At 56.7% G+C, this 8,289-nt stretch overlaps 1 protein-coding gene across 1 annotated transcript in view; it reads left to right on the plus strand.

Moving 5' to 3' along the window:
* Positions 1 to 175: 175 nt before the first annotated feature.
* The window catches only part of UGT8 (UDP glycosyltransferase 8), a gene marked incomplete at its 3' end in the record, with an annotated part of 38,256 nt that continues 30,142 nt past the window's right edge, over positions 176 to 8,289 (plus strand). Inside the window, exon 1 of the mRNA XM_014550538.1 lies at positions 176 to 397. The remainder of the gene's footprint in view (positions 398 to 8,289) is intronic.

The raw sequence follows: 8,289 nt of genomic DNA on the forward strand, positions 1-8,289 counted from the left end.
CTGCCCGCGTCCAGGGGGCGTCGCCCTGCTCCCTGGAGGTGAGTACAGCATCGGGACGGCGCACTGGGACCAAGTCCAGGCGGGGGAGCCGAAGCCCATCTTGCATCGGCCGGTTCTGTCTGGGTTTCTCCTGGGCGCCCCTCCCTGCAGCTCGAGGCTGGGCTTGGGTCTGGAGCATTGGGGGTGGGGGGGAGAGATACTCCCCTGGGAGCTGCAGGCCACCCGGCAGGCGGGGACCTTGGGGTGCCCTGGAAGCGGGTCCAGGCGGCCAGGGAGGGGCCCCGGGGCGCCAGGACCTTGGGCACAGCTGGGTGACGCACCCCGGCTTTCCCGGGGTGATAGGACCGTAGAGTCAAACTCCTACATCCAAACTGCATTGAAGTGCGCATTAGAACAGGTGAGCCAACGAGGGTCCAGGTATTTACAACAAAAATATTATTTTTAATCTTTTTTGTGTAGAGTTTGACGGCTTACAGTGATTTTCAGTTACTTAGAGCGTCTCGGGGTTCCCCTCCCATAGCCCGCGCGGCCCGGCCTGTGAACGCTGATGACCAGAAGGACTCCCCTCCATTCTCTCTCCCCTCGCTGGTCACTCACAGCTACTCCTCGCTGCTTGATTCCACGAGGAGGGGGAGGACGGACGGACGGATGGACGTGGGTTTTGCAATTTATAAAATATCTCCCTATTCCACACGTCTGGGGTGTCGCCATTTAACGAGCACATTTTCTAAATAGCTGGCCCCTCACCCCAATAATTCCTGAAACTTAAAAAGAAATGGCCTCTGAGCCGCGCACTCCTGTGCTCCGGCTGCTCCCGGCTGCTCCCGGCTGCTGGTGCCCGGGCTGTCCTTGTGGCCACGGGTTCACGGAGCTGCAGGAGCGGTTCCCGCGGAGATGGCTTTGTCCGCAGCCTGAAACAGGAGAACGGAGGCGGCTCGCTCTTCCTTGTCTGTCCTCCCGGGTCCTCCCTCCGTCACGGCTATCACTTTCCCGGCTGCCAGGTTGCGCCCGGGCCTGCGCTGCGCGTCCTGTCTCCCCCGGGACCTGCTTTTTTATAGAAAACGTTGTATCTGAGATCTCGAGACGGTGTCTGACTTCCAGGCAGTACAGATTCCCGAAAATCGCTGCTATTCTGAGACTGGGCAGCCCGAAGTGTTTCCTTTGCCCGGTGGCCTGGCTGTGGGGGGCTGTGTGGGCTGTGTGTGGCTGTGTGGACTGTGGGGGGATGTGGGGGGTTATGGGGGACTGTGTGGGCTGTGTGTGGACTGTGTGGGCTGTGTGGACTGTGTGGGGCTGTGTGTGGGCTGTGTGGACTATGGGGGTTGTGGGGGGCTGTGTGGGTTGTGTGGCCTAGGGGGGGCTGTGTGGGACTGGGCCTGGTGCTGGGAGGCCCACACTGCCCTCCCCTGCGCTCACTGGCCGGGGAGCTGGGCAGCTGGGAAGCAGTGCGTCCTGTGCAGGGCGCTTACCTGGGTGGGGCAGGCACTGATACTGGGTCGGCCGAGGGAGGGCTACACACACATCCCTGTGAACAGTGGCTCAGCTCAGCCTCGAAGCAGCTCACACACAGGCCTCCGTCCTCCGCACAGGCGCCCTGGAGCCGCCTGCATGGGCGCGGGCTCTGCTGTGGGGTTCGCAGGCCGCAGACCCCCAGGCTGGGGGGGAGTGAGCCCAGGACAGCAGGGGGGGCAATGTGAGTGCCACGCAGACACGGCAGCGCGCCCTCAGTGGCTTCGCGGGTGGTGGACACAGAGCAGCGCTGTGAGTGCAGGCGCCTCCCGGTCCGGAGGCTGGACCCCAGGATGTGACCGGCCGCGGCTCAGAAGGGATGGGGCGAGGGCCTTGCGCAGTGAGGAGGCGGGGTGGGGGGACAGGGTGGTGGACTCTGGGTCAAGTGGCCGATGGCAGGGGCTGGCCCAGGAGGTCGGACAGGGCTGGGGTCTGGACTCGGGATGGGAACGTCAGCAGGTCACCTGGGGAGGAGTGTCTGGGGCCACATAGGGCTGAGCTGATGGACAGATGGACAGACTTAGAAGTTTCCAGCACACAAGTGGTTGTCAAAGGGACAGGTACCAAGCGTCAGTGGGAGAGAGGCCGGGGGGGGGGGACCCCCCAGTGTGAAAGTTGGGTGGTGAAGGCACAGAGCCAGAGGCAGGGAGAGTGAGCCAGCGGCTCGTAGCACCTGAAGGGGGAAGACTCTGGAGCCAGGGGTCAAGGACAGAGCGAGGTCTCAGGCTGCCCCCTCTGCCCCCGAGGAGCTCCGTGACCTTGAACTCAGTTCCTTTCCTCATCTGCACCCCGAGGACCACAGCGCCTGCTTGCTGGGCTCCGGCAAGGCCAGAGGGCTGCCAGCCTCGTGCCGGGCGGTCCCTGGTCTGTGGTGGGAGGTGCCGGCTGCTTCTGGGCAACGCGGCACCTGCCCTTGGTGACCCTTGGTGACGGGATGTCCACGGGATGTCCACGGGATGTCCACGGGATGTCCACGGCATGCTGCTTCCGCCGCGCTTGCTCTCAGGGTCCAGGGAGGAGAGTGATGGTGCATTTAGGACAGTGATGGCGAACCTGTGACACGCGGGTCAGAGGTGACACGCGAACTCATTTTTTTGGTTGATTTTTCGTTGTTAAATGGCATTTAAATATATAAAATAAATATCAAAAATATAAGTCTTTGTTTTATTATGGTTGCAAATATCAAAAAATTTCTATATGTGACATGGCACCAGAGTTAAGTTAGGGTTTTTCAAAATGCTGACACGCCGAGCTCAAAAGGTTCGCCATCACTGGTTTAGGATGAAGACGGATAGTATTTATAGCTTTGGGAGAAGAAGCTGGAGAATAGGGCAATGGGAGGTTCCGAAGGGGCGGAGAGAGCCATGGGGGTGACCCCCGAGGAGAGGGTGGGAGGGGGGTGGGAAGGGCCCCCTTCTCCAGGCCCAGGGTGGGGGACACGGTGTTGTTTTGCAAAGCATCTGGCAGCCAAATCGTGGACATCTTGAGCGTCTTTCAGATCTTCTTGGTAGCGTGAGCTCAGGTTTTTTAGGTAATCTAACGAGGGCAGAGTTTATCCACTTAAAAATAATGTGAAAACACAAAAAACAAGACAGATATTAAAACTGGACCCCATGTAACTTAGTAGTTGATGATTCTAGGCCAGCGGTTCTCAACCTGTGGGTCGCGACCCCTTTGGTGGTCGAACGACCCTTTCACAGGGGTCGCCTAAGACCATCCTGCATATCAGATATTTACATGACGATTCATCACAGTAGCAACATGACGGTGATGATGTAGCAACGAAAATAATTTTATGGTTGGGGGTCACAACAGGAGGAACTGTATTGAAAGGGCCAGAAGGTTGAGAACCACTGTTCTGGGTGCTTCGTGGGCCTGTGGGGTCTGAAAAGCCAGGCAGTGCGCTTGGTCACAGAGCACCGTGGCGACGTCCACCGTAGTGGACTCCTTCCTTCCTCAGGGTTTTCTCTGTGGCGGGAGTCACGGTTTACATTAGAGATAAAGATGTGTAAGTAAGTTACACGCTAATCTGCGGGTAACTTTTTCACTCTCCGGTTAGCGGGTCTTTTGAGAAAACGTTTACCTACGTGCGCTGGTTTGAGAGCGCAGTGCGTGCTGTTGACGAGCTGGTGGTGAGGAATGTCGTGATGAATTGGCTCTAATCGTATGTGTTGTTCCTTATAGTTCAGATTAGTTTGTCTGCCTCGTTGCCTACCACCATTTGCTCCCATAGCTCTTAGGACATAGACTTTAGGAAATCCCGTAAATGTTGGTTTTTTTTTTAGTAAAATGAGGTTAAGTGTTCCATATTTTTATTATTACTATTTTTTGTTAATCCTCACCCGAGGGTATTTCTCCATTGATTTTTAGAGAGAGTGGAAGGGAGGGGGAGAGACAGAGAGAAACATCGGTGTCGGAGAGACACATCGATGGGCTGCCTCCCGCACCAGCCCCGACTGGGACGGGGATGGAGCCTGCAACCGAGGTACGTGCCCTTGACCGGAATTGAGTCTGAGGGCCGATGCTCTATCCACTGGGCCAAACCGGCCAGGGCAACTGTTCCGTATTTTTAAGGTGAGCTGAGGTCCTCCATGTGTGTCCTGTTTCATCGTTGGCTCTGCTCTTCCCCTGGGATTCTCTGGCCGAGTTCTGTGCGGGCCTCTCTGCTCGACGCTGCCTTCGCTGGCTCTTGTGCGAGGAGGGTGGTCCCCCGCGGCAGAGCCCGAAGTCCGTGCGGGAGGCTCTGTGTGGGCGCTGACAGGTGCAGGCTGGCCCCCAGCTCAAGCTCAGACCGCACACCGCCCACCCCGCACTCCCTTCCTGGGACCAGAGGCCCAGGCGCATCCACATGGCCATGAGGGCCACCCCGAGGGTCACCCCGAGGGCCACGCCGAGAGCCACGCCTAGGTCAGCACCCAGGAGCGCAGCCCCAGCCTCTGGGCGTTGGGTGGCGGGGCACCTAGGCCCACCCCCTCCCCCGTGGCCTGGCTGCAAATGTGGGCAAGTGTTAGCACTTGGACTGGCCAGGAAGCCTGTCGGTCAGGGCGGTCCCGAGCCTGGCTCCTCCGGCTCTGTCCCTGTGTCTGCAGGAATGGCTGTGTCTGCAGCGGGTTATGTGGGAGGTGTAACAGGTGGCGGGCACTTTCTGAGGAGATCTGCGTTGTCACCGACCCGGGAACGCCTGCCTGCCTGGCTCGGAGGACGGTTGTTACAGAGTGTGTGTAAATTGTTTTTCACCTTCCACTCTGTCCTGAAGAAACGTAACAGTTGAAACGTTTTCAGGACACCGAACCGTGGCTGTTCAGCCACCACCTGGCTGTAATTTGCTTTTATACGTAATGGCCACGGGGCTGGTCTTCCTCCAAGTGCGACCTTTTCTTTTAAATAACATGTTCCCATCAATTAGAAGAGAAGAGAAGGTAGAGTCACGTGTTCAGATAGGCTGCTTATGCTGTGTTACTCATCCCTAGAAAATTGCATAAAAATTCGGTTTATGTCAATTGAATCATATTTAAACATTTTAAATTAGCAAAACTACCTGAAGGAGAAAGGGAAAGACGTAAACCAGCACAGGGTATGGGGACACGGAGGCTGTTAGGGCCGCCTTTAACTTTCTGTGGATTTGAAGCGTTTGACAGAAAGTGTGCACAGTGACTGTACAGACACTGTGTTTCAAACGGACCAGAGACTTGGCTTTAAAAAATATGTATTTTTTATTGATTTTTTACAGAGAGGAAGGGAGAGGGATAGAGAGTTAGAAACATCAATGAGAGAGAAACATCGATCAGCTGCCTCCTGCACACCCCCCACTGGGGATGTGCCCGCAACCAAGGTACATGTCCTTGAACAGAATCGAACCTGGGACCCCGGAGTCCGCAGGCCGACGCTCTATCCACTGGGCCAAACCGGTTAGGGCAAGAGACTTGGCTGTTCAAAGCACAGAGTCTTTCTGTGACCAGGACGTCCTGTTTTGATTAATCTGATTTGCAAATTCGGGCTTTCCTCATCTAGGGAAGCAAACACACTCGGCCACCAGCACACGTGGGCAGCCGTGCCCGTGGGGATGTGGTCACCGCTCCTCTACCTGAGTCTCTGAAACTCGTGCCCCTAAGATAAAGGCTCAGTGGGTGTCCCCCCAACCCGGGGGTGGTGCCCGGCATTCAGAAGGCAAGGCTGGGCAGGGAGGGTGCTTTCCTGCTGCGGGGACCCGCGCCCTCCTGCCCTGGACGTGGGCAGTGCCAGGCCCCCGGGTCTTTCCTTGGTTTCCTGGTTTGCTTTGGGCCGAGCTCAGGTGCCCGCAGCCCCTGGGACTGGGCTGGGGCCAGAGCAGGTCCGACAGGTTTTCCTGTTCATTCCCGGGAAGCTGTGGGGGAGACAAATGCTAATCAGGGCTCCATTGACTCCCGGTTCTGGGGCTCACCTGAGAACGGGGGTAGGGGGGCAGTGTGGGCTTCTGGGGGCTGGGGCTCACCCCAAAACGCAGTGGATTCAAACACAGGCCTGTGGCCATCAGCACGCATTTTGGGGGCCACCCCAGCGGCCGGCCTGGGAGGTTTGCTGGGACACTGGGCTGCAGCCAGGGCTCGCTCACGTTGCCATGGAAATCCCCGTGCCCCCGAGCCGCCGGGAAAGTCACCCTCAGGCAGGTCTCCTGCCGGCACCTTCTCCATTTGGCCGAGTGCTATCCAGAGGGGGTCATGGCGCGCACACGCGTGACCGGGGACAGAGGACAGTCCGGATCCGGCGTCAGCACCGAACTCGTGTTCGCACCCGCCTGGGCCGGCACCTGCACCTACACCTGCTGTAACCTCGACCATCTTTGAGCCAAACCGGTTACGGCCCATCTTTTGTTTTAGTTGTTTTGAGCGTTTTCACTGCAGCTGATTTCTGATTTCATGCCGTTGTGACCTGGGAAGGTGCTCGATAGGATTTCAGCCTCTTGAACGTGTACAGCAGTAATGGCGAACCTATGACACGAGTGTCAGAGGTGACACGCAAACTCATTTTTTGGTTGATTTTTCTTTGTTAAATGGCATTTAAATATATAAAATAAATATCAAAAATATAAGTCTTTGTTTTACTATGGTTGCAAATATAAAAAAATTTCTATATGTGACACGGCACCAGAGTTAAGTTAGGGTTTTTCAAAATGCTGACACGCCGAGCTCAAAAGGTTCACCATCACTGATCTAGGATCTCACAACTACATAGAATATTAGAATTTCCATAAGCTATTCCCAAAGACCCTCCCGACTGGTTACATTTTCTTAAGCTTCCAGTTCGTCTTTACAGTGGATTTTGTATTTTGTGGCATTGCACATTTTCAGAGGTGTCCATGTAGTATCTTTTTGTGCATTCATACTGGGAGGGAGCTACCTAATCTCCCAGGGCTGCCACAACAAAGTACCACAGACTGGGGGTCTTATAAAACAGAATTTATTTTCTCACAGTCCTGGAGGCTGGAGGTCCAGTATCAAGGTGTCATTGGCAGGGTTGGTTCCCTCTGAGGGCTGAGAGGGAAGGATTTGTTCCAGGCCTCTCCCTGGCTTGTAGATGGTCGTCCTCTCCTCGAGTCTTCACAATGTCTTCATTCTACGCGTCTGTGTATAAATTTTCCCTTCCAGGTCATTTTGGATTAGGGGCCACCCTAATTACCTCACTGTAACTTAACTAACTCTTTAAAGACCTTATCCCCCGGGGCATCACCGTCAGGGGACTGGCTGGTGTTGGGAGCCGGCCAGGCCCTCTGCCTGAGCCCAGGGCACCACGTCCCCGTCATGACGACTGTCCACAAGCTGGAACTTTCCGTCCACCTGCTGTCAGTCCGTGTCCCCGGAACTTCCTGGCCACGCAGTGCCTCTGCCTCCTGTCCTCGGACCCTCCGCTCTCCGTCCCTCCGTCGTCCTCACTGCCCAGCCATTTGCCCCCCTTGAGTGACGCCTGGCTTTGCCATGGTCCACGCGGGAAACCCTGGCCTCCAGGGCTCCTTGTGTCCACCTGGGCCCACCTCCCTCGCTCATTCCTCCCCCCCCCCAGGTCCCGTCCAGCCCTGGAGGCGTCTGCCGGGTGCCTGCTTTTCCCGGGGACTCTCCGTGCTGGTCCCCGACGCTGTCACCCCAGGGCTGCCTCTGGGCCTCTCATTTCTGGGTCTGGATGGTGCTGAGACGTTGAGCCAACCTCCCTCAGAGGAGAGTGTGAGCTTGAGGGGGTGGGGCGAGCTCAGGCTGAGTGTCCGCCGGCGAGGCAGCGAGGCAGCCCAGTCCATGTTCTCTGTGTATTGGCGCTTATTGCGCTTTTGTCCTGTTGTTTCTCCTAAAACTGCGTCGTTAAACCCGAGGCGTTTCCTTCGGTTTTAAATGGAATGTTTTCTGAGTGAGGCCTCGGGTCCTAGGTCACAGCCTACGCCCGGCAGCCTACAGGCAGCCATGTGGCAGGACGCAAGCTCTTTATTATAAGCAATCAGAGGCCTGATGCACGACATTTGTGCAAGAGCAGGCCTTTGCAGCAGCGGTTGCCTCCATCCCGCAGCTGCAGCCCCAACTTCGTCCCCAAAGGACGTCTGGTCTAATTAGCATATTACACTTTTATTATTATAGACTGGAGGCCTGGTGCATGAAATTCATGCACAAGTGCCGTCCCTAGGCCTGGCCGGTGATCGAAGTGCATGGAAGGGCAGGTCCCAGCTGACCTCTGGGCCCTGGGCCCCCGCACACCCCTCTCCGCCTGAGTCACGGTGCCCGAGCCCCCATGTGGAGATGTGGTGAGCGCAGCCGGACGCCC

The sequence above is a fragment of the Myotis brandtii genome, unplaced genomic scaffold (genome assembly GCF_000412655.1).
Source record: "Myotis brandtii unplaced genomic scaffold, ASM41265v1 scaffold603, whole genome shotgun sequence".
NCBI classification, from domain to species: domain Eukaryota; kingdom Metazoa; phylum Chordata; class Mammalia; order Chiroptera; family Vespertilionidae; genus Myotis; species Myotis brandtii.